This window comes from Schistocerca serialis, chromosome 6 (genome assembly GCF_023864345.2).
Source record: "Schistocerca serialis cubense isolate TAMUIC-IGC-003099 chromosome 6, iqSchSeri2.2, whole genome shotgun sequence".
Classification (NCBI taxonomy): domain Eukaryota; kingdom Metazoa; phylum Arthropoda; class Insecta; order Orthoptera; family Acrididae; genus Schistocerca; species Schistocerca serialis.
In genome coordinates, this window is record NC_064643.1 from 754,664,506 (window position 1) to 754,690,372 (window position 25,867).

Below are 25,867 nucleotides of genomic sequence, written 5' to 3' on the forward strand. Positions count from 1 at the left end.
CTCTTAGTCATTTCCCTTCCTCTTCTCTTAGCAAAGACAGCGAGGGGAAAACGACTGTCAATATGTCTCCGTACGAGCCCTAATTTCTCTTACGTTCTTGGTCCTTGGACGAAACGTACGTTGGCGACAGCAGGATCGTTCTGGAGTCAGCTTAAAATTCCGGTTCTCTAAATTTTCTGGCCTTTCCTCCAGGGATTCACATTTCAGTTCACAAAGCATCTTCGTAATACATTTGTGTTGATCGGACCTACCGGTAACAAATTTAGCAGCCCCCCCCCTCTGAATTGCTTCGATGTCTCCCTGTAATCTGACCTGGCGGGCAGCAGTACTCAAAACTGAACCGCCCTTGTGTCCTGCATGCTGTCTCCTTTGCAGATGACCACACTTTCCTAAGACTCTCCCACGTAATCGAAATCGAGCGTTAGCCTTCCCCATTACGATCCTTACGCGCTCGTTACATTTCATGCAGCTTTGCAAGGTTACGAATAGGTGCTTCATGTACCTGACTGTGTCAAGTGACACACTACTAATACTGTATTCGAACATTACTGGAGTGTTTTTTTTTTTCTACTTATCTGCACTCACTCACATCTTTCTGCATTTAGATCCAGCTGCCATTCATCACACGAACGAAAAACCTGTCTCACTTATTCAGCAACAACACCTTCCCGTACACCACAATATCATCAGCAAATAGTCGAAGATTACTGTTCACCTTATCCGTCAGATCACTTTTGTACATCGAGGATAACAGCGGTCCTGTCACACTTCCCTGCGGCGCTCTTGACTATACCCTTGTCTCTCTTGTGTGCCTAACTCGTTAGGCCCGCCGTTGTGGCCGAGCGGTTCTAGGCGCTGCTGTCTGGAACCGCGCGACCACTACGGTCGCAGGTTCGAATCCTGCCTCTGGCATGGATGTGTGTGATATCCTTAGGTTAGTTAGGTTTAAGTAGTTCTAAGTTGTAGGGGACTGATGACCTCAGATGTTAAGTCCAAAAATGGTTCAAATGGCTCTGAGCACTATGGGACTCAACTGCCGTGGTCATAAGTCCCCTAGAACTTAGAACTACTTAAACCTAACTAACCTAAGGACATCACACACATCCATGCCCGAGGCAGGATTCGAACCTGCGACGTAGCGGTCGTGCGGTTCCAGACTGTAGCGCCTTTAACCACTCGGCCACTCCGGCCGGCCTGTTAAGTCCCATAGTGCTCAGAGCCATTTCTTGAGCCTAGCTCGTTAGCGTCGCGCGGGGTAGCCACATGGTCTTAGGCGTCCTGTCACCCGTGTTCAGACACCTTCGTAAAGATACCTTGCTGAAGAAATGTCTTCATGGGAAAACCCAAAATTTAAATGAATGTGTGAATTCTGTCATTTGGAACCGGTTACCGAAAACCGTACTTTTTCAGCTTACAACCCTCAAATTTGGTGTTTATGTTGCTATTTTATGCTTCAATGATGGTGTAATTAGAAAACTGGATGTTATGGAATTATTGGGCATACAATCTAGTGGAAATACTGCAAAATCGTTGGTGCAAATAGATAAAGAGAGAATCCGCAAAGCAGATATTGCTGATTTAAAATGCACAAAAGAAGCCAGAGAGGAAAGAAGAGGGACCAAGAGAAGAAAAGAAGATGAGTATGATTCAGATGATGCTCAGTATGGGGCAGGAAAATATTATTGGCTAGTAATTCCCATCAATAACTATGCTAGAATTGCAATATTAAACTTCTTTTTCTCAAAAAACTTCTTTTTCTCAAAACTACATATTTTTACTTTCAGGTACCATTATTTGACAAACTAAAGGGGTTAGAAACATGAAATCTGGTCAATTTGTACTGCAGATGATAATAAATTATTACAAGTAAATTGAGAACCGCCAAACAATCAAAAACTGTTTTATAATAATTAATGTACAAAAAAGGTAAATTTTACTTGTGAAAGAATAATATTTTTCTTCAAAATTTCTTATGGTTTTGAAGAAAAAAATTATTCTTTCACTAGTAAAATTTAACTTTTTTGTACATTAATCATTATAAGAGATGCAGTAAAAATGTCATTGTTTTATCACTTATAGTTCTTTTGAAAACTGTACCTATTCAAACGGTAAAATAGCATTGGCAGAATAGGGATAAAAATTGCCTTCCGTTTCCCCTTAAGTTAGATTAATTAGTGTGTAAGCTTAGGGACCGATGACCTCAGCACTAATTTCCAAATTTTCTAGCTCTTTAGCTCACTCGTTTCTCGCTTGTATTGGAGACCTAAATTTTATCATAATTTCAAGGACGCGCCAAAATTTTAATTTTTCAAGACAAAGAGCCAATCCAGTGCCACCTGTACATGAGAGCATTTGTCTCGTACTACATTACACCGTTCGCCTCCAAGATCACTTGATCACACTGTAAATGATTTTGTTGTGGGGGAATGTGAAGGATTCCGTCTAGCTGCTTCCTCTTCCGGTGATCTGCGACGTGGTGTAGCGACATCAGCAAATCCAAACATGCTCGCAAGAGTGTAGGACAAGTTTCGATGTCGTATGGATGTTTGTCGTGCGTCTCGTGAAGGACACAGTGAACATCCATGAAAAGTAGATCAAAACTGTGGTCCTAAACGTAACTGTAAAAACTGCCATAACGTTTGTATGCGCATTCGTGTGAAACATATAGAAGAAAGGTAAGGCAGTCAAGAACACCAGGTAGGACTGAACAACAAAGTCTGATGGACGTACTGGAAGTAATACACCACTGCCTTCAGCTGACCTTCGACCTGACTTACGCATCCTCTTATAGGCGGACCTACACAGTTTAACGTGGAGCTGGAACCACGGCGTAACTCGGCATTTTTCGCTTTATCAAACATTGCCACTGGAGAGGGAAGTGGTAAGTGACATATAAACATCCTGACACTGCCCGGGGATGGAACCCGAGGCTTGTGGATCCATAGTCTGACACCACTGAGCTACAGAACCGCATAAAACGAACACTCTCGTAAAATAGTATAGTTCTTTAGAAAATAAAAAAAACTTTATAATCTACTGAGTAACTTAAAATTCACCTCAGATTTTAACCTCCCTTCACGTATAACGCCAACGGCCTTGTCGCAGTGGTAACACCGGTTCCCGTCAGATCATCGAAGTTAAGCGCTGTCGGGCTGGGCTAGCACATGGATGGGTGACCATTCGGTCTGCCGAGCGCTGTTGGCCAGCGGGGTGCACTCAGCCCTTGTGAGGCAAACGGAGGAGCTACTTGACTGAGAAGTAGCGGCTCCGGTCTCGTAAACTGACATACGGCCGGGAGAGCGGTGTGCTGACCACATGCCCCTCCATATCCGCATCCAGTGACGCCTGTGGTCTGAGGATGACACGGCGGCCGGTCGGTACCTTTGGGACTTCATGGCCTGTTCGGGAGCAGACAGTTTCACGTTTAAGACACAGATGAAATTCAAGCATTATGGAATAGATGACCAATATGGAATGCCGTAATTTCTCATCCGTCCACTAATGCTCCCATGCGGGAGACGGTAGAGCCGCTTCAGAATGTTCTCCTGATGTTGTGTAGCGAATCCAGTTCCTCTCCAGACATCGTGTGACCTACAGCGCAGAATTTTTTTTTTTTTGTAGTTTCACAAGATGTTTGCAGGTAAGTTTTGGAAAATGTGCACCAATTATTGGAAATTTACGCTAACGATTAAAACGATGCAATTTATTAAGTAAAAGAGTAGTAGATCGTTATGTATCGCTATATTTTTAGCTACGGATGTGTTCAGGCGTAACCACAAGCGACAGCACGATGATGAAGAACGCAGCCTCAGAGACGGCTGTGAGACGACGCCAGCCGATAGCCCGCTGACCAGGACGTCACCACGACAGAAGCGGCATCTGGCCCAAGTGAATCGTAATCGTCGCCCCTGGCAACGTCGCCAGCACAGCTGTACACCGGCACAGTACTAGATGGACAAAAATGGTTCAAATGGCTCTGAGCACTATGGGAATTAACTGCTGTGGTCATCAGTCCCCTAGAGCTTAGAACTACTTAAACCTAACTAACCTAAGGACATCACACACATCCATGCCAGAGGCAGGATTCGAACCTGCGACCGTAGCAGTCGCGCGGTTCCGGACTGAAGCGCCTAGAACCGCTCGGCCACCACGGCCGGCCTAAACGGACAGTATTAGCACAGTATTAGGGGAGCACTACGACAGCAGTGACGTGTGATCCGTATCAATTGCTTACGTGGACCTTGTATACAGCAAAGGGCTTTGATTGTTTGCATGTCGCCCGTCGCTTGCGACACCGTTGTAAATTCAAAGTTAAGTACTGTCAGTCTTCTTATTTGTAATGAAAACTATTAATGTGATTTGCTTCAGTTGTTGTATAGCATTCCGAGAAGGCAGCATCCTCTAGGCACCCTATACGAGACGAGTGGGCAGAACCCCACAGTATAGAGTTGTCCTGTTGTTATGTTCTCAATTCTAAGACAGCGTGTCGGGTAATGTGGAATACTTGGCTTTCCTTGACTGCACAGGTGCTGAAGACGAAGATTAGATTTGTGAATTATGCAAATACAAGAATGTAAACGAATAACCTCAACTGCATAAACAAATTACTGTTTCGGAACTCTGTTTTGACATCAATAAAATTCACGGATTACTTATCGGATAAAATTATTTTCTTTTGTTACTCATAAGTAATTTTTTTAGCAGTTTAAATTAAAAGCAAATTCATAATTGCGCTTTGTGAACGTTATATATGATTTTTCCCAAACTTACCTCATTATCTGAATTTTTACCACCCTGTTACATATATGCCAACTATTCCGTATTATCCTCCAAGTGCAACTTTTTCTAAAACTCTTTTTCTATGGTAACGCTTTTAAATTTTATTAAGAGAAAAACCTATATTTATTGACACATAGATGGAGTTTATGATCAAGTGTGTTTAGGAACTAAGAACGAGTTCAATGTGGGACCACATCTAAAAAAAATATGGTATTTAATAACACGCAAATTTGTAGCTTCTTTCAAGATATAGTGTCGAGAAACCGGCTGAATATATTTCGTATATCCTGCGTATCAGTATCAGCAATGTAGGAAAACATTAATCTAAAAGGGCAGAACGTCGCGTCCCCAGTATTTCAATCACTATGCTAACTAGCTCCCTTGGTGGCGGTTATCGTGGAAAACATTTCCTTCTTAATTTAATTATTGATTTGTTGCCAGGCTTCACCTCCGATACTTCGTCCCTCTCAAGGCCTCTAGTGCGTTCTGGTTAGGAATAGAGCAACTGGATTGTTCTGAAGAAACGGGAATGTGCACTGACAAACCAAACTTACACGCCGTCCGTAAGGAGTATCTGACGCTAAGTAGACAGAGAACTGTTATGGAGAAGGCAAATTAGAGTACTCCTAGGAAAATGAGTGACCTTGACCGCTCAGGATCGCACGAAAATGTGCTTATAATATAAATCGAAACAAAATATCGATGTAATACGACCAAAAAACACACAAATTTCAAGATCGTGACTTTTTACTGCGCACTGATGAGCGAAAACATTATGTCCACCTGCTTAATATCTTATTTGTCCCTCTTTGGAAAAAAAATATGTGTGAAATCTTATGGGACTTAACTGCTAAGGTCATCAGTCCCTAAGCTTACACACTACTTAACCTAAATTATCCTAAGGGCAAAAACAGACACCCATGCCCGAGGGAGGACTCGAACCTCCGCCGGGACCAGCCTCACAGTCCATGACTGCAGCGCCTTAGACCGCTCTTTGGAAAGAAATTAATCGGTTATTCTGCGAATCAGCAGCCCAACAGGTTGTTGGTAGCTTTGTGGAGGAATGTGGCATTAGATTTTTGCGCACACGTCATGTGATTTGCGCAAATAATGGGCCGCTGATATGCGTACGAGGTGATGGTGCCCGATACCGACCCACATGGGTTCAATACGATTTAAACCAGGCGGTTTTGGTCGCCGAAAAATGAGCGTTAATTCACTATATTGCTCCTTAAACCACAGTAGCACTGTCCTTGCTCTGAGACACGGCCAGTTACTTTGCTGAAAGATGACAATGCCGTCGGGCAGGACATCAAGGCCGCACAGAGTGGCCGAGCGGTTCTAGGCACTTCAGTCTGGAAGCGCGCGACCGCTACGGTCACAGGTTCGAATCCTGCCTCGGGCGTGGATGTGTGTGTTGTCGTCAGGTTAGTGAGGTTAAGTCACATAGTGCTCAGAGCCATCTGAACTATTTTTGAAGACGTCAAGCACGAAGGGATGCAGGCGGTTGGCAGCTGTCAGCGTGCCTTTGATTACTATCACAGGCTCCTTGCCGCCTCAGGAGAACGTCTCCCACAGCATAATACTGCTCCCACCAGCCTGCATCGGCCGCGCGCTGCACGTATCGATCTGCTGTTCACCTCGATGACAGCGTTTCCAGATCGACATTCGAACTCCGATGGTCCCGTTTCCACTGCGATCGTTACTTGACGACGTCGTTGGGTCAATATGCTAACATGTAGGGGTGGTCTGCTGCACATCTCCACGTTCAACATTGTTACGATGAACAGCGTACTCCGAAACATTCGCGCGTGTAGCCGCACCGCTCTCTTTCGGCAGAGGTGCCACAGATCTGTTAACCGAGCGGATGAGCCTCCGAACTCCGCGTTCTGTGAAGACTCTTGGCCATTCCAACCATTTAGCGCCCAGCGGTAGTTTCACTGCGCTTCTACTTATTTCCGAAGATCCTCACGACAATAGCAGGTGGAGATACGATCAGTTTCGCCGTTTTAGAGATACCCGTTCACAGGCTCTGCGTAATTATTATCTGCCCCTTGTCAAAGTCGATTATCTCAATGGATTTCTCCATTTGCAACTCATATCTTCGCTAGGGTCATCCCTGGTCCGTGTCTGCTCCGCTTACATGTTTTTATTACCGCGTCACGTGGCCGCAACGCCATCACGCGGCGTCAATCGACGCTGTGGGCAATGGTCACAATGTTTTGGCTTGTCAGTCTATTTCAATCTGCTTAAAATAATTACTCTATCTGGACAACAAACTGTTCCTGCTGACATGATAGCTCTGCACAGCTGTACAGTCTTCTAAGTGTCTGTGTGGGATTTCGGTGATGTGGTGAAAGCGAAGTGTGTTATACAATTTACGGTTTGCACAAAAGCACAGCCCTCTGTTACATAAAGCTTCACAAGAGGCATGTTGGAGCACTGAAGTACCCGTAGTATAGTTTGAAACTCTCATTAGTGTGGCGTTTTATACTGGACTGCTTGAAGGTGTAAGTGATGATTAATGAGAGAGTATGGCCTCACGCAGAGGGGCATATTATTCTGTTCCACTTTGCTTTGACCACTTCACTGAAATCCTATATACTCACTCTTAAGATTGTGTAGCTGTGCATCACTATGAGACCAATAGAAAAAGTTTATTGCTCCGATAGTGTAATTTTTTTTAAGCAGAGGGAATTGTAGCAGTAATTGACGGCATTGGAATATGCGTGTGTTTGGTCCTATTATATCGACATCATCTTTTTTTATTGCTCAATCATAACTGTTTCCCTCAGCAACGGCAAGCACATCACAGCCCTTTTTATCAGAGGGTTGTAGCGTTACTCCGTGTTTTATGTTGTACGTTTGCGTGATACAATGTTACAGTAATTTCCACTGCTTTGGAAATTTTACGTGTAACACACAGAATAAATTACAATTACCTTATTATTCTGCAACGGGCCTTCGGACACCACGAGCCCTTTCGACCCCGGAAAACCAGCGCCTTGGAACGCGGCATCCCACACAGCAGTTTTCTTATCGAATTGCATACGCCTGCGCGCCTTGCAGGGGTTTTGGTGAATTCTCACAGAGTAGGACCACCAATCGAAGTCTTCGTTGATCCATTATGGACCATGGGACAACGGCTGGCATGTATTTCTTGATGCGATAATTTGCCATCTTCAGGCTCCACACGTCATAGTCGTGAAATCGCTATACACGGAAGGAGCCATATAACTGGATCCGTGAATGAAATCGTTATGCAACAGCTCTTTGTGGCCAGGCGACACAGATATAACGATTTGATTTACGGATCCAGTGATATGGCTCTTTCCGTGTATAGCGATTTTACGACTATGACGTGTGGGGTCTGAAGATGGCATCGATGTAATGCTGAAACTGGTAGAACGTAACAAGTTCTTAAAATAAATTTCTACTATACATACGGCTGTTGGTAAATTATTGCATCAAGAAAAACCAATCAACGTGTTCTTGCTTCATTTCTACGTCGATCCTAACATTTATGAAATATCATACAATGCCTTCTGTATGTGAAAAATTTTAATTTGCCGGAGTAAACATGTTTCGCATGACATTTTACAGCAGACCAGTACTGAACAATACAATGTGGCGTTCAGTTCAGGCTTTTGGCTCAGTTCTGTTTAAATGCTTACCCGTTTTAACGGAAAATTCTCTCTTAACTTTGAGTTTGTTGCAAGTTGTGTAACTTTTTCTAGTCTACAAATGTGGTAACATGGTTTTAATTTAATTTAAAAAGTAACGACAGTAACTAATAAACAGAATAACACAGTACAGAAAATGATGAAAACTTAAATAAAAATCAACGAATAAGGAAAGAAAGTAAGAACTTAAAACGCAAGTGACTTTGAGGAGCTTTTATCATACACCATTATCAGTGTACTTTAGTCAACAATGGTAGTGCTTAGCAATAAGCTAGCCGTCGTTACATAATTAGTAAGAGCTCTGCTGTATCTGCTGTGCTACAAGAAAATGCTCCCAAACTCACTCCTGCGGCTCTGGGGCTATTCTGAAGTAGGCTGCATGAAATTACGTACTACTGAGAAAATAACACAACAGAGAACGGACACGAGCAACTGTGAAACAGAACGGTGTGGGTGGAATGTAAGAAGTTAAACCATCTCAAGGACGTACACGCTGAAAACAGTACAAAGATTATATTTGGCACATCCGTGATGGAGAAATGAATGGTAATGATGACGAAAGTTAATGTTTATTCATAATAATATTCATGACGATAATATTATTACTCACAATATCAGTAGTTATGATAGCTAGGCAGCGACTTGTTTTTTCCTATATGGAGCGCTCAAACTTTGGTTTGTCTGGAATTTCGTTTCTGCGTAGCACTTCAGTTAACACCTGTCAGACTTCAAAGTACTTACTATACATTCAACACTGGTGACTACATCTGAAGTTAGTATGAGTAAAAACCTACTTTTTTGCAGTTTAGCCCGGGGAGATGAAATTTTCAGAGTCATTTTATATCTGGCAAAAGTTACACGCGTCGAACTCTTGCAGGTATAATGACTCACAAATGGTAAGGGACCCATGTGACTGAATTTCCATACAGTGTTGTATGCGTCTGTTTAAGTACACTGTTCAACACCTGTGACCGATGTTGAGATTTATCCAGCTCACTTCTATTACAATGTTTTTATTTCATTTGTCAATGCCTGTACTCTTACTTTGCCGTCATCCGTTCACGTTGTCCTATTCTATAAAAGCAAAATTCATTTTCAGGGTGTGACCAATCATCCGATGCTTACTTCGTAGTTCGAACGCCATTCTGCAACATTTTCAGGGGTTTCTTTCTTTTTCCGTCATGTGTGCTAAAATACGCGCTGACATTGTCGTGACACACACAAATGTGTAACGTGACACACTGTAGATGGAAATTAAATGTGGCGAGTGGTAACCAAATTCTTGTTAATTGTGTTAAGTGTCATCGCGAAGTATGGGTTCCTTGCTCTCCGAATCTCGTAGTTCTAAACTGAACTGCTATAATTTCTGAAAAGACGCAGTACATACCAGAAAAGCTAAGCGCACAGAAACTTAATTATCTGATGATGGGAACGAATGGAAACCAGTTTAATAGGTATACGAAAATACAGCTTATTGCGGAAACTTTTTCAGCCGATAATGACAATCTGAATTACCTTTAGCTGGAAAATATCTATCGTAGGTAAAATTACGTAAAAATGTGCGTATTCCGAAGTAAAGGTTCTCTGTTAACAAAAGGAAGAGAGACTTTTGGTGTATATATTCCGCACCTTCTGATTCTCTAGTAGAGCAGCCGGCCGAGTATAAAACGGAGGTGTGTATAAGATATGAATATCACGGTCTGTGTCATCAGTGCGCCATACGGACGCTCTACCTGTTCCTGATAAGACGCACAGGAGCATTATACTCTTATCTCTCCCAATGTTTGCCTCTGTCGATCACGATAAATTGAATATTATCTGTGTAAACGTCAGTTCGAATGACCTCCGCAAAACATTGTCGGGAACCCCATACCACCTCTTCGTTCTTATCCGTCAGGTACGAAATTATTGGCGTACCAAATCGTTCAGCTTTTACGCTGACAGAGAGCGATTTGATAATATTCAAAATGACGAAATTTGTCGACATCACACGCGATGTTAGAATATGACGCACCTGTCCTTAACGTACAGAGTGGGCAGTCCTAACTAATTCGACAACTCACGTGAACAGGAAAGGTAATGTAACTGTGCATTACAAGTACAATACGTGTGCTGTACTTCGCTAGTTTTGATGGGCAGTGTATCATGTCACATATAACGGTAACATAAATCGATTTAGATGACAATCCGTGGTTATCAACTTGCAAGCTGTGCAAACCGTTACAGTACTGTATAATGGTCTATTACCGTCGATAAGGTGGAACATTATACGCTGCCAACCATTGCTGATTAAAGTGTCTTGCTTCGGTAGAATCGCAGTACCCAAGTCAACCCTCCCTCGTCATAGACCATAGTCGTATTTACGAAAATACTGAGGTCGAGATATTACTGTCTACCAAATTATGACGACATATTCTGTCTTCTTTGAGGCGATTAATTACCAGAAAGGAGGGGACACCATGCCGCATTTCACCGATAGCCACTGTGGGGTTCCGTCCTTTTCACTACGGCTCGGAACGAAGACAGGGAACGCCTGAGCTCACGGCGAGCGGCAACCCAACCAACAGCTGCGTTCTGCACTTCCGCCGCACACGGCGCTCTGTTAGACGGAAGTGGTGATGGCGTCAAATTTTAACCTATTACCCTAATTTATACACCATGGTAATATATAACATGGAGATGACAGACTAAGGACTAAACGAAGACCGTGTGTAGTTCCCAAATACCATCGAACAGTATCTTTTTTCACAACTGTATTTGCCTTGAGGTCGCAGTCTCGTGTAAGCTTTTTGGACTTCATTTTCGGCTTGACTGCTCTAATTATTATAACTTTCATAGTTGAAATATCGACTCTTAATTCATTTTAGATGGTTAAGCTGCAACAAATAATAAACACGTAGACATTCCACCGTAAAGTGGTAACTATTAAAAATTATTTATGTGCTGAAATGACAGCAGTTTCTAATATTATTGAAGTAAGCTGAAAGGACTGATACGTTTTATATTCTCGTTAGCATTCGATACAAACACCACCTATATAAAGGATAAAAATCCACCATCTCGTTACGAGAACATATCGTAAAACTGATTTTACAGGTATGTAAAACATGGAAATAAATCTCGTGAAACTGGATGAGTGGCTTCTAATGTCGATAAGTCACAGCATACCGATCAAAAACAGGGGAGAACCGTGTTCACAGTATTTCGAAGGTCTACATTTAAGGCGCACGTAGGGGTCTGCATACATAAACCTTTGAGAGCATAAATAAATGTACTATTAGGTGTGAAGTATCAAAACGGATGGGAGCGCCTAATATATAGTCCTTGGAAATGGTGTAAATATGATGAAGTTAGTTATCCCCTGTTTTTGACCAGTAAGGAGTACGTTACTGACATGTGAAGAAGCCACTAATCCAGGTTTAAGAGATTTATTTATACACACCAGTAAGGTTAGCTGAAAGTACTTCGTTTATCTGTCACTTTTATGATATACTGTAGTAGCAAGATGTCATGTTTCGATCGTTTAATGCGTATGGTGCACGTAACGAATGCTAGAAATCCGCCACGATATTTATCTCTCCTACCAACTATAACTTTTCGCTACCTATCCTATTCCACTTCCGGGCTTCCATCTCCATATCTCCCTATCTCTTCGCTTCTTGTTAACACGGCCTTGCCTACCCTCCAGACTCCTCACTTTTCAGTGAAGCTGCAGTGCTGCTTTGTAGAAGAACGTCACAATTTCTGCGGTATGTTTTAAATATATGTTTCACTTTTTACCTTTCAGCCCTTAAATTTTAATTTAAACAACAAAGAAAATCAACAGTTTTAGTGTTTTACATAAATGTCTACAAAGTTAATTCTTTTTATAGTTTTAAAACATCTGCAAGCTTCTAATATTTTAATCATATTGGTTTTGTCTTTGTCTTCTTTAAAGCTTTCAGCTGAAGAGTGGTATGCTGTATTCTTTAAAACTTTCAGCTGAAGAGCGGTATGCTGTACCGCTGACAGTCCCCATATCTCGCTTACACGGAGCGCGGGAAATGGGAATAAAAACAGAATGCTAACAAGAGCTATATGAGCTAATATCTTTTTCAATATTTTGTTTTTATTGACAACATTTGTGGTTTCAGCCCTTGAGTTATTTTCGTTAGCAATCTATGCAGATTATTTCGTGAAAGTACTATGTAACACGTATACGTATTGACTATGGAATGTCTCAATTCAGTGTTGGTTACTAGTTGCAGCTTAGGACCCTGAACAAGACTTAAAAGTAAACATTTCAATCGTGGAAATTGTAGTAAGTAGTACAATCCATGGCGAAAATGTTAAAAAATGAAGATCTCTTTTGTATCCGATGGGTTAATGATATGTATCGAACTATTAAGGATTTAATCTGTTTTGTAAAGCAAAAGTGGGCCTACACCGTATTCTCCGTGTTCACATACATACTTTGCAAGCCACTGTACAGCGTATGGTGGTGGGTTCTTTGTACCACTGCTAGTGATTCCCTGGCTCGTTGATACAAATGGGAGACACTCTAAGGACTCTCCCAATAAACCATAGTCGTCAATTCACCGTCACTTCAACCGACCTATGTGCTCGTACCATTTTATATAGTTTCACAACGTCACACACGTATGTTTGATCGACATGACTTGGTTAAGAAGCACACAACTAGTACCGTATTCGAACATTACAGTATGGCTTCTCCTTCGTTTTCACATAAACTCTGTTTAAGGCAAGCTGTTACTAAATTATCCTAAGGACAAACACACACACCCATGCCCGAGGGAGGACTCGAACCTCCGCCGGGACCAGCCGCACAGCTTTTTTTCTCATTTTTTACCGTTTTCTCAGCTCTTCAACACACACATAACATACCTTATGCGGAGACCAAGATGTATCTTTCAAGTTTAGATCCAAAATATGATAGATAAACCTATTTCACAAAGTCTGTAATGTTTATTTGGTGTTTCTTAATCACAAATTCACCACAAATATAACAAAAACTGTCAGCAGAGTTTTTACAACCACGATTAGACACGCACATGTACAGGAAACGGGAAAGTGAGGTTCGGTTGACAGTAAACAAAATACCATCTGTTAACACAAAGATACTCTACTTTTTTTTTGCCAGCAAATATTTTTAGCAGTACTACCAACATCATCTACGTTCATAAAAACATAAGAGTAAGGTATTTTCAGCAAAAAAGTTTTTCCATCTTTGCCCTGTGTTATCAACGGGCACTCTTGACATACTTCAAGAAATTTGTGGGCTCTCTTCCTCATCGATTTGAGATCAGTCTCAACAGTAAAGGCTGTGTTATACGGTTTTGGAGTGATATTTGCTGAGAATGACAGACTTTTCACCCGTTGTTACAATATCAATTATATTCACCTATAGCCTCACATACTACATGACATCACGTTTCAATTAATGCGAGCAGTTGGGTGGCATTTAAGAGGAGAGCTACCTAAAACAGCCAGCGAATGCAATTCCAGCGATTTACTGCAACATCTGCTCATCATTCCGTAGCTCAGTGGTCATCGTGTCTGGGGTAATGCGAAATTCACGGGTTCGATTCCCGGTACTGCCAAGGATTTTTGTTTGGTGTGATGATGAGAACAGACAGTCATGACCAGGAAATATCTTAGTTAAAAGTAAGAAAATAAGTATTTGTACACGATAATACCTTCTGAAGCGCCTGACGCCCAGTTATCAGCTGTCGGCCTGTCAACACACTGGTCAACTCGCCAAATGGCTCGAGACCAGAGGCCAAACTCGTGACACGAGAAAGCCAGCTCTGGATTTTGGTTACTAGACGGTAATTAAGACGATCACTTGTAGATGGAATGTTACAGAAAGATAATGACGAATATTGTGTGCAACCTCATCCGATTGGAAAAAGTCTAATAGGAAACGTCTAAAAGGTCATCCATTGGCAGGGGGTGAAGAGTCAACAGTCAGTGAGCAGTCAGTAGTAATGGAGTAAGCAGACTATGAACGAAGGCGCCAGCAACTTGGGCGACAGCAGCTGCTAATGGGACAGTAACACTTCATCCCTGAGAATACACTACTACTACTACTACTACTACAACTACTACTACAGACGACGCAGCAAGTGCCGGTGGATGAGTTGCAGTTTTACAAGTGTTTTGTATATGTCTCACAGAATAGTGCTGCGCATAGGCAGTCTGTCTTTGTCTCAATTAGTGGCACAGCAGATTTCATTTGCTAGCAGCAGCAAGTAGCTGAACAGTACTTGTCTCCTATGAGTTAGGCCACGGATCCAGTGATTAGTAATTAGGCTAAGTGGGCATTAAGTTAGTAGTTGAGCCAAGTGACCCTTGATTCAGCAGATGACAGAACAAGTTCTGTTTTTCTGAGCTAGGCACCACACCTAGTGAATTTCTTATCGGTTATAACAACGAGTTAGATGGCTCTTGCTCTTGATAGTGGGAAGCTCATGTTTAGTATAACGAAGTCACAGCGAAAACAGTTTCGACAGTAAAAAGTTGGTACCACGTGTATCTCATATATTTATGCCAGTTGGTCAGATACCTCACGTATAAATAAGAATAACGATAAATAATATTTACTGGATGCCAATAAGCTTCCATTCAGAGTATGCTGATGCAACAAATCCATGTTTATCGATCATATATAACCGCTCAGTCGTCGAAAGATCCGTGCATAGTAATGGAAAGTTTCACAAGTTACACCAATACCCAAGAAAGGAAATGGGAGTAATCCGCTGAATTACAGACCAATATTGCTAACTTAGATTTGCAGCAGAATTTTGGAATATATATTGTGTTCGAACATTCTGATTACCTCGACGAAAACAATTTATTGAGAAACAGCCAACACGGATTCAGAAAATATCGTTCTTGTGAAAAGCAATCAGCTCTTTACTCTCGCGAGGGAATGTGTCCCATTGACAGCAGATTTCAAATTGATTGCATATTTCTAAATTTGCAGAAGGCTTTTGACAAGGTTCATCACAAGCGACTTCTAATAAAAAATGCATCAGTTGTGCGACTGAATTCATGGCTTCCTGTCAGAAGGGTCACAGTTCGTTATACCTGACGGAAAGCCATCGAATAAAACAGAAGTAATATCTGGCGTTCCCCAAGGAACTGTAATAGGCCCTGTGATGTTCCTGATCCACCTAAACGATTTAGGTGACAATATGAGTAGCTCTCGCAGAATGTCTGCAGATGATGCTGTCATTTACCGTCTTATAAGGTCATCAGTTGAGCAAAACAAGTTGCGAAACGATTTGGATAGGATATGCATTTGGTGGGAAAAGTGGCTAAAAAAATGGTTCAAATGGCTCTGAGCACTATGCGACTTAACTTCTGAGGTCATCAGTCGCCTAGAACTTCAAACTAATTAAACCTAACTAACCTAAGGACATCACACACATCCATGCCCGAGGCAGGATTCGAACCTGCGACCGAAGCGGTCGCTCGGCTCCAGACTGTAGCGCCTAGAACCGCACGGCCACTTCGCCCGGCGGAAAAGTGGCAATTGACTGTAAAGAATGAAGAATGTGAAGTCGTCTATATGAGTACTAAAAGGAAACCGCTAAATTTAGGTTACACAACAAATCACACAAATCTGAAGGCGGTAAGCCGAACTAAATACTTAGAGCTTACATTAATAACTTAAATCGGAGCAATCACACAGGTTAAGTTAAAGGGTCAAGCAAAGACTGCGATTTATTGGCAGACTTAGAAAACGCAACATGACTACGACAGATAGTGCTTACGCTCCACTTGCCCTCCACCTTCTACAGTATTCCTGTGGAGTGCGAGATCCGCATCAGTTAGGACTGACGTATGACATCGAAAATGTTGAAAGAAGCGTAGCACGTTTTGTATTGTCACGAAATGCTGTAGAGTCTGCCAGGGACATGATACGCGCAGTGAGGTGGCAATAATTAAAACGAAGGCGTGCTCATAAAATTTCAGTCACCAACTTCCTCCTTTTTCGGAGTGTGAAAAAATTTTGTTGGTACACACTTGCATACGGAGAAATGATCATTATGATAAAATAACAGAAATCAGAGCCCGGACGCTGACCAAGAGTGGAACGGTAGAGATGTAGGTTGAAGGTGGTTCGATGGACCCTCTGCAAGGTATATAACCGTGAACTGCAGAGTAATCGCGTAGATGTGGATGTAGCGGGTGATCAAAAAGTCAGTATAAATTTGAAAACTTAATAAAACACGGAATAATGTAGATAGAGGGGTAAAAATTGACACACATGCTTGGAATGATATGGGGTTTTATTAGAACCAAAAAAAAATTGCTAGACGCGTGAAAGATCTCTTGCGCGCGTCGTTTGGTGATGATCGTGTGCTCAGCCACCACTTTCGTCACGCTTGGCCTCCCAGGTCCCCAGACCTCAGTCCGTGCGATTATTGACTTTGGGATTACCTGAAGTCGCAAGTGTATCGTGATCGACCGACATCTCTAGGGATGCTGAAAGACAACATCCGACGCCAATGCCTCACCATAACTCCGGACATGCTTTACAGTGCTGTTCACAACATTATTCCTCGACTAAAGCTATTGTTGAGGAATGATGGTGAGCATATTGAGCATTTCCTGTAAAGAAGATCATCTTTGCTTTGTCTTACTTTGTTACGCTAATTATTGCTATTCTGATTAGATGAAGCGCCATCTGTCGGACATTTTGTGAACTTTTGTATTTTTTTGGGTTCTAATAAAACCCCATGTCATTTATCTACATCTACATCTACATCTACATGATTACTCTGCAATGCACATTTAAGTGCTTGGCAGAGGGTTCATCGAACCACAATCATACTATCTCTCTACCACTCCACTCCCGAACAGCGCGCGGGAAAAACGAACACCTAAACCTTTCTGTTCGAGCTCAGATTTCTCTTTTTTATTTTGATGATCATTCCTACCTATGTAGGTTGGGCTCAGCAAAGTATTTTCGCATTCGGAAGAGAAAGTTGACGACTGAAATTTCGTAAATAGATCTCGCCGCGACGAAAAACGTCTTTGCTTTATTGACTTCCATCCCAACTCGCGTATCATATCTGCCACACTCTCTCCCCTATTACGTGGTTATACAAAACGATCTGCCCTTTTTTGCACCATTTCGATGTCCTCCGTCAATCCCACCTGGTAAGGATCCCACACCGCGCAGCAATACTCTAACAGAGGACGAACGAGTGTAGTGTAAGCTGTCTCTTTAGTGGACTTTTTACATCTTCTAAGTGTCCTGCCAATGAAACGCAACCTTTGGCTCGCCTTCCCCACAGTACTATCTATGTGGTCTCTCCAACTGAAGTTGTTCGTAATTTTAACACCCAGGTAGTTAGTTGAATTGACAGCCTTGAGAATTGTACTATTTATCGAGTAATCGGATTCCAACGGATTTCTTTTGGAACTCATGTGGATCACCTCACACTTTTCGTTATTTAGCGTCAACTGCCACCTGCCACACCATACAGCAATCTTTTCTAAATCGCTTTGCAACTGATAGTGGTCTTCAGATGACGCGAACAACCTAAGAGAACTGCTCAGATTGTCACCCAGGTCATTTATATAGATGAGGAACAGCAGAGGTCCCAGGACGCTTCCCTGGGGAACACCTGATATCACTTCAGTTTTACTCGATGATTTGCCGTCTATTACTACGAACTGCGACCTTCCTGACAGGAAATCACGAATCCAGTCGCACAACTGAGACGATACCCCATAGGCCTGCAGCTTGATTAGAAGTCGCTTGTGAGGAACGGTGTCAAAAGCTTTGCGGAAATCAAGCATGTGTGTCAATTTGTACCTCTCTATCTACATTATTCCGTGATTTATTCAGTTTTCAAATTTATACTGACTTTTTGATCACCCAGTATTTATCGACTGCATATCATATTGATATTTTGGCATACCACCGTCAGTGTCGAAGATCTTTCTCTGTTGCCTAGAACCAACCCTAAAACAACAGAGGAACTTCTACTCCCTCTCCACTCCGTTTCGAATGTTGGCTGCGGGGAAACACAACTAACAATATTGATGTCAAGGTGCTCCTTGCGCAGCGTAGGCCATTGGACCTGTAGCAGGACACGACTGGGGTGCGCTCGGGCTCGTGATGCCAACTGAGGAGCTAAAATGGTTCAAATGGCTCTGAGCACTATGGGACTTAACGTATGAGGTCATCAGTCCCCTAGAACTTAGAACTACTTAAACCTAACTAAGCTAAGGACATCACACACATCCATGCCCGAGGCAGGATTAAAACCTGCGACCGTAGCAGTTGCGTGGTTCCGGACTGAAGGGCCTAGAGCCGCTCGGCCACCGTGGCCGGTGGAGGAGCTACTCGAGTGAGAAGCAAGGCCTAGAAACATGACACTAGCACAGTGAATTGTGTGTCGACCACACGCCCCTTTATACTGCATCCATGTGCGCTATAGACGGAGGATGACACGGCAGTCGGTCGCTCCCTATTGGCCCAACAGGGCTAGAAAGCGGACTCCGGATTTTCTTTTCTTTTTCTACGTCGACCACAGGTAGGAGTGCAGCAGCTACCGACAGAGCCGCTGCTCGTTACGCATGCATAGTGCGAGTTACGGGCTGAGGCCGAGTTCTGGGTGTGAAGGGTCTGGCGGCCGGCCGCGAGCGGTCGAGCGCCGCCAGATAGCGTCTCCAGTGGCCGTGAAATTGGCGTCTCCGCCACCGCCGCCGCCGCAGCAGCAGCCGCAGCCGTCGCCGTAAATCGGAAACCGGCAATGGGGAGCCCTTCCGACCTGAGTTACGCCGCGAATATCAATAGCCCCCGTCCCGGCGCCGATTGCTTATCAGCTCACTGAGTTAGCCGCAGGATTGCGACAGGTGCGAGCGCGCGCAGCGGCTCCGCCGGCGGCGGCGCGCCGAACTGCCTTATCCGGCGCGAAATCTCGCTGCAGAACAAGTGCCAGGGCAGACGCGCCCACGTGTTTCCCGAGTCTCTCTTCTTCCTCTGGAGAAAAAACGCGGTATGTCTGCTACACGCTTTCTCACCCTCCATCTGTACACACACCGCTCTGCAGAACTTACGGCCGAATTAGACAAAGTAACATAAATTACCAGCTACTCGGAACAAACGAGTGAACGCGTGGAGCACGTTGCCAGATGTCTCCCAGTCGTGCACAGGAAGCTCTGCGTCACGTCAGCGTAACTATAGTGCCAAATGGGGTTGTCCCCGCAAGATTTTGATCCTGACTTGCTACACAGGCGCATGTTGATTGTGACAGTCATCTGCGAACATTTTGGGAAGCACATATTACGGTTTTGATGTTTGTTATTAAGGTCAGACGTTTTCATTGCAGCCACAATAGGTCAGGCTTCAGAATGAACCAGTTGTTCGAAACTACGCGCCAAACAGACGTATGGCAACTGTGGCAGACTGTTATCAAACGTTTTATAAAATACTTGCATATTAATCGTCTGTCTGGGATCCGTACCAGAAAGGATTGTTAGCGGAATCAGAGAAGATCCAAAGAAGAGCAGCGCGTCTCGTCACCGATTCACCTGGTACACGCAAAATCGTCACGTAGACGACTTCCCAGCTCCACCGGCAGACGCAGCAAGAGAGAGGTATTGCATCATGGTGTGGTGTTAAAATTGCGAGAGCGTACGTCCCTATAAGAGTGAACTGATACATCGCTGCCTCCTACATATTTCTCGCAAAAGAACTACGAAGCCAAGAGTAGGCAGCTTTGAGCTCGTGCGGATACTCAACAGACATTATTCTTCCCGCGGGCCATTCCGGACTGGAACAGGAAACAGGGGAAACGACAGTGATACCCCAAGAACCCTCCACCGCATGTCACAAAGAAGGATTGAGGAGGGTAGAGGGAGATATAGTCGTGAGGGCAATCTAATTTTTGACATCCAGTAGGTGTGTGTGTGTGTGTCTGTGTGTGCGTGTGTGTGTGCGCGTGTGTGTGCACGTGTGCGTGTGTGCGCGTGTGCGTGAGTGCGTGCGTGCGCGTGTAAATCATGTCTTATGTTTTCTCTTATTGTATCAAGTTAGAACAGTTACCATTCATTTCATTTACAATATTTTGGCATTATTCGTTTCGAAGATCTGTATCTCCCTGTGAGTCTCTGTTACATGCCTTAGTGTCCTTGAACACACATTATTTGAGCGATCTTTTTACCTCGGGGTTTTCACTCAGTTTCCAACAGTGTATCCTGTTCACTCCTTGATCCTGAAGTCACACATGCCGCACCGCATAGGTTGCATACAATACAAAGCACTGGTATGTTTTCTGAGTTTGGTCTGGATAATGGATTTGATCTTCTCTGAATCTAATCTCTCTCTCCCGTTAAACTTCGTAAGAATCCTAACTCGACGAGTAATACTAAAAGACTGGTCGAACGTTAGTCTTAACTACGAGGAAACTTTAAGATAGAAAAGTTTGCATATGAAATTTTAGATTTAAACACATGTAAGCTAGTTGAAAATCACCATTATAAAAAACAACAAGTCTTAGAGTGTAAGTAATCGCCTTCTGGCCAACGACTAGGGAAGTCCGACATTCTATGCCCTAAAACTGTGCAAGCTGTCTCAGATTTCCGACCTAAGATTATTTAGATAATTCTGCTCCATTCGACATACCTTACCCTGCTCTGACCTGTTTATCAGGTTGTTTTCTCCAACATGTGCTCACGTTTTAGAAGACACATGTTCCAAGGTATCAAAAGTGTTTGGAGTATGGTGATGGTGCAAAAAAGGAATGTGGTTTTTAACATTCTAGCTGGGCATTACGGTTTTCATGATGTGTGCACTGACGGCTGCAATCAAGGGGACAACCTCGGCTGTTGGGTAATTTTCCCCCACAGTGTCTTCCAGATTAGCATTCCCCGTCACTGTATGGTATTTTCTGCAGAGCTCCATCGGATACAGGAGGAACTGGAGCAGAATAGGCGTCTTCAGGGTAAACAGTTTCTTATCTGACCCGATCAAATAGCTCTGAGCACTATGGGACTTAACATCTATGGTCATCAGTCCCCTAGAACTTAGAACTACTTAAACCTAACTAACCTAAGGACATCACACAACACACAGTCATCACGAGGCAGAGAAAATCCCTGACAACGCCGGGAATCGAACCCAGGAACCCGGGCGCGGGAAGCGAGAACGCTACCGCACGACCACGAGCTGCGGACATCTGACCCGATCCCCTTAGTGTTCAAAAAATGGTTCAAATGGCTCTGAGCACTATGGGACTCAACTGCTGTAGTCGTAAGTCCCCTAGAACTTAGAACTACTTAAACCTAACTAACCTAAGGACATCACACACATCCATGCCCGAGGCAGGATTCGAACCTGCGACCGTAGCGGTCGTGCCCCTTAGTGTCTTACAATCGTTGCAGCTACATACTCAGCAGTCAAAATCGTCCAGTTAATCCGTGACCAACTGTACATGCTACAGCGGTGGGTGAGGCATGTGTCATTCTGCTGCAAACGAAAGCACACGGCAAATTCGAAAAATGAACAGACTGACAAGGCGCCAAGACAGTCTGCAGGGATTGTGGCGTTACACAGTGTGCCATTTCCTTGCAGGCTGACATTTTACTGGTGAGTCGCAGATGCATGCAGTGGCGTGAGGCGGTGTGGCTGGTAGTGACGGCCAATTACCTGCAGTACATGAAGATGCTTAGGACAATAGTGTCTCTCTCTCCCACCAAGTATGGGTGCCCACTGAGCGGGTTCGCCTGATTTCATGCAACACCGCATAACGTAGCTGTCCTTCTTGACAGTTGTCCCTGCGCACTGGAGGGGTAATGAGGAAGCTCCTACAGCGTTTCCGATGGGAAGTGTTTGATCACCCGCCATACAGCTCGGACTTGGAGCCCTCTGATGTTCATCTCTACTCACATAAACTGCTAGCTATGAAGACAACATTTTGCAGACGATGAACTGCAGTCCAGTGTGAAGTGGCGGAAATCACATGCCGCTGCCTTGCATGATGACGAGGTTTTTGGAAAGTTGGCACAACTCTACGACATATGTCTAAGTCGGAGCGGTGACTATGTAGAGAAGTAGCTGGAAGGTGTAGCAAACTGTCGGAAATAAAACATTTCTGTTTTTCACACTGGTTTCCATTTCGCGCCCAGTTGGAGATTACTTTCCGACTAGCCCTGGCAGAAGAGATAGAAAAGTTCCAGTAAAGACTGGTGTTGGTTCAAATGGCTCTGAGCGCTGTGGGACTTAACTTCTGAGAACATCAGTCCCCTAGGACTTAGAACTACTTAAACCTTACTAACCTAAGGACATCACATACATCCATGCCGGAGGCAGAATTCGAACCTGCAACCGTAGCGGAAAAGAGTGGTGTGTTTCGTCACGGTATCGTTAGTGTTCGCGACTAGAATATATGAAAAATTAAAGCAATACCAACAAAGGAGTTTTGCTATTTGGGGAGCAAAATAACTGATGATGGTCGAAGTAGAGAGGATACTACGCTTGTAGTTTCATACGATAATATAATTGCCTAACTGCGAACAATAGTCTCCAGTAGCTAGATGCGAATCGGCTTCACAGGGACCGTTGGCCACGGCCGACTCTGCGCCCACCCACTGACTTTCATAGCAGCCGAGATTTGGCGCCGACTGCAGCGAGACGTTGGCTCTGCGCGGAACCCGGCACGCCGCCATAATAAAGAAAAACAATAACGATAGACGGCCGGAACGTGCCCGGGAGACTGCCGTTAAGTTGGCGGCCCTGCGGCTGCAAACGAAATGCGGCCCGAGCATCCGCGCCACCGCTCTTACGTCACGCAGCAGAACAAGGTGTTAACTGCCCTGGTGGAGTCGGCTGCGTTACGCTGCACGGCGATTAGTATAAAAAAAAAAAGCGGAATACGCCATTTAGAGCTGCTCCCCTTTCCTCTCTACCTGCTGGAAGAGAGCAGCACTTTTTGGAAACCGGTATCTCTGCCTGGATGAGTACCCGACACGGTGCGACGGCAGCCGTTTAATGCATACTTGAGGCTCCTCTGAATCTTTACGATTTCCGCACTTCAGCTTTCGCACACCGTTTTTCTCAGGTGCGGATGCAGGTTTTGGTTCTGGGAGGGAGGAAGTCGCAGTTTCTTACTGTCTCTGCTTCATCCTCCCTCCCCTGAAATGTACGACGGTGAGTCAAATGAAAACCTTAAATTTGTAATAACAAATCGAAACTTCACGCCGTCATCCTGTAAGGTGGTAAGCGTGCTACAAACAGCGTGCAGAATGGCCTGTAGGTGGCAGCATAGTGCAGATGCACACATACCGTCGCAGTATCAGTATAAAGGTGGCCGCCCCACTTGCGACTTGCACCAGCGAAGAACAGCTGTTATTCGGTTTTTGCGTAGTGAAGGTGTGAAACCTATTGAAATTCATCGACGAATGAAGTTTCAGTACGGCGATGCATGTTTGTCACAGCAGCAAGTCTACGAATGGAGTAGGAAGTTCGCAAATGGTGTGACTTTAGTGGAAGATGCTCCTCGTGCAGGTCAGGCACAACGAGTTGTGACTCCACAGAACATTGCAGCAAATGAAGCCATAGTGAAGGAAAATCACGGAGTGACACTGAATGACATTGCAGCATGTTTACAGATTAGTCACGGGTCAGCACACCACATCGTGCATGATGTGCTCCAGTTTCACAAAGTGTCTGCAAGATGGGTACCGCGGCAGCTGACTCCTGAAATGAGAGAACGACGTGTCGATGCTTGTGAAGAACTTCTTCGGCGCTTTGAACGAGAAGGTGATGGTTTCCTTGCAAGAATCGTTACTGGGGACGAAATCTAAGTTCACTTCCACCAACCTGCATTCTGAGCGTCTTCTTCATCCACCATACTCACCAGACCTTACCCCAAGTGATTTCCATATGTTTGTACCACCCAAAGACGCAATGGGAGGAAAGAAGTTCCGTTCTGATGAAGAGGTACGCCACGCGGTGCATGAGTGTTTGCGCGGACTACCAAAAGAGTTTTTTTCTAAAGAAATTTATGCACTTTGTAAGCGCTGGAGGACTTGCATTGAGCGTGGGGGAGATTATGTTGAAAAGTGATACAGTTTTGTACCATTTCTGCGCAATAAATATTATTTTTAAAAAATATTTAAGGTTTTGATTTGTCTCACCCTCGTAACTAGCCATCACACCCACTTTTAACTGGCTACAAATGACTATGATTTAAATAATAAAAAACTAAACTCCGCTCGAACAGGCCATGAAGGCCCGACGGTACCGACCGGCCGCCGTGTCATCCTCAGCCCACAGGCGTCACTGGTTGAGGGTATGGAGGGGCATGAGGTCAGCACACTGCTCTCCCGGCCGTATCTCAGTTTGCGAGAGCGGAGCCGCTACTTCTCAGTCAAGTAGCTCCTCAGTTTGACTCATGAGAGCTGAGTGCACCCCGCTAACCAGCAGCGCTCGGCGATCCGGATGGTCACCCATCCAAGTGTTAGCCCATCCCGTCAGCACTTATCTTCGGTGATCCGACAGGAACCGGTATTGCCACTGTGGCGAGGCCGTTGCCATTTAAATAATAATAAAAGTTAAATATTTTACCTGTTCTAAAAATTTCAGATGAAAAAACAAAATTCATCACTAACGTAGAAAACGCACCAAAGTACACGGAAACAAACACAGGTAAAACTGAGGGAGTTATTAAATTTAAGTATCATGGAGAAACTGTGCACGATACAGGGAAAGTAAAAAGTGCAGTAGACTTAAAGAGTTAATGAAATGGAAAGAGCATGGGGTTTGACGAAAAATATATGCGACAGGCTACGCTCATCTAAAAAGCAAAAGTAAAAGTAATTTTATGTGCATGTGAATGCTGAACGACGAACTATAAAGTGGACAGAAGAGAGGTACTTGAAAGACGGATTTGTAGAAAAATAATGGCTGCGATAAAGACTACGGATCGTTGGAAGATGAGAAGTTACGAGGAGATCTACGAAAATATCGACAATATTTCAGGAGCAATGGAAAGTGAAGATTAGTTTTCTTTGCGCACCACTAACGAATGAATAAGAACACGATAACGAAAGGAATATTGCAGTATTTTGGAAAAAGAAATGTACATCAATATTTATTAAAGAAAAAAGGAACGGGCTAGAAGGAAACTACATCAAACAATCAGAAAAAACACAAAGAAACCTTTTGAAGAGAAAATACTAAGTTTAGGCTTTCAAGGCCGAAGAAATAAGAAATCGGTAACTACATGCGAGGAAGAAAGGAAAAGACAACTTGGAGAGAAAATGAGGGATTACTGGAAATACAGGAAACAACAGCAACAAATAAAGAAGAACTGAAGTCGTTACGCGTTCCTCGTTGAACAATATAAACACAAAAAAGGCTTCAATATGATAATAATACA

At 43.7% G+C, this 25,867-nt stretch overlaps 1 protein-coding gene and 1 pseudogene across 1 annotated transcript in view; one reads left to right on the forward strand and one right to left on the reverse strand.

Moving 5' to 3' along the window:
• Nucleotides 1-25,867, reverse strand: part of LOC126485069 (uncharacterized) — a 486,075-nt gene that overhangs the window by 307,472 nt on the left and 152,736 nt on the right. The gene's annotated exons all lie outside the window — the stretch shown is intronic.
• LOC126485474 (5S ribosomal RNA) lies at nucleotides 3,087-3,204 on the forward strand (annotated as a pseudogene).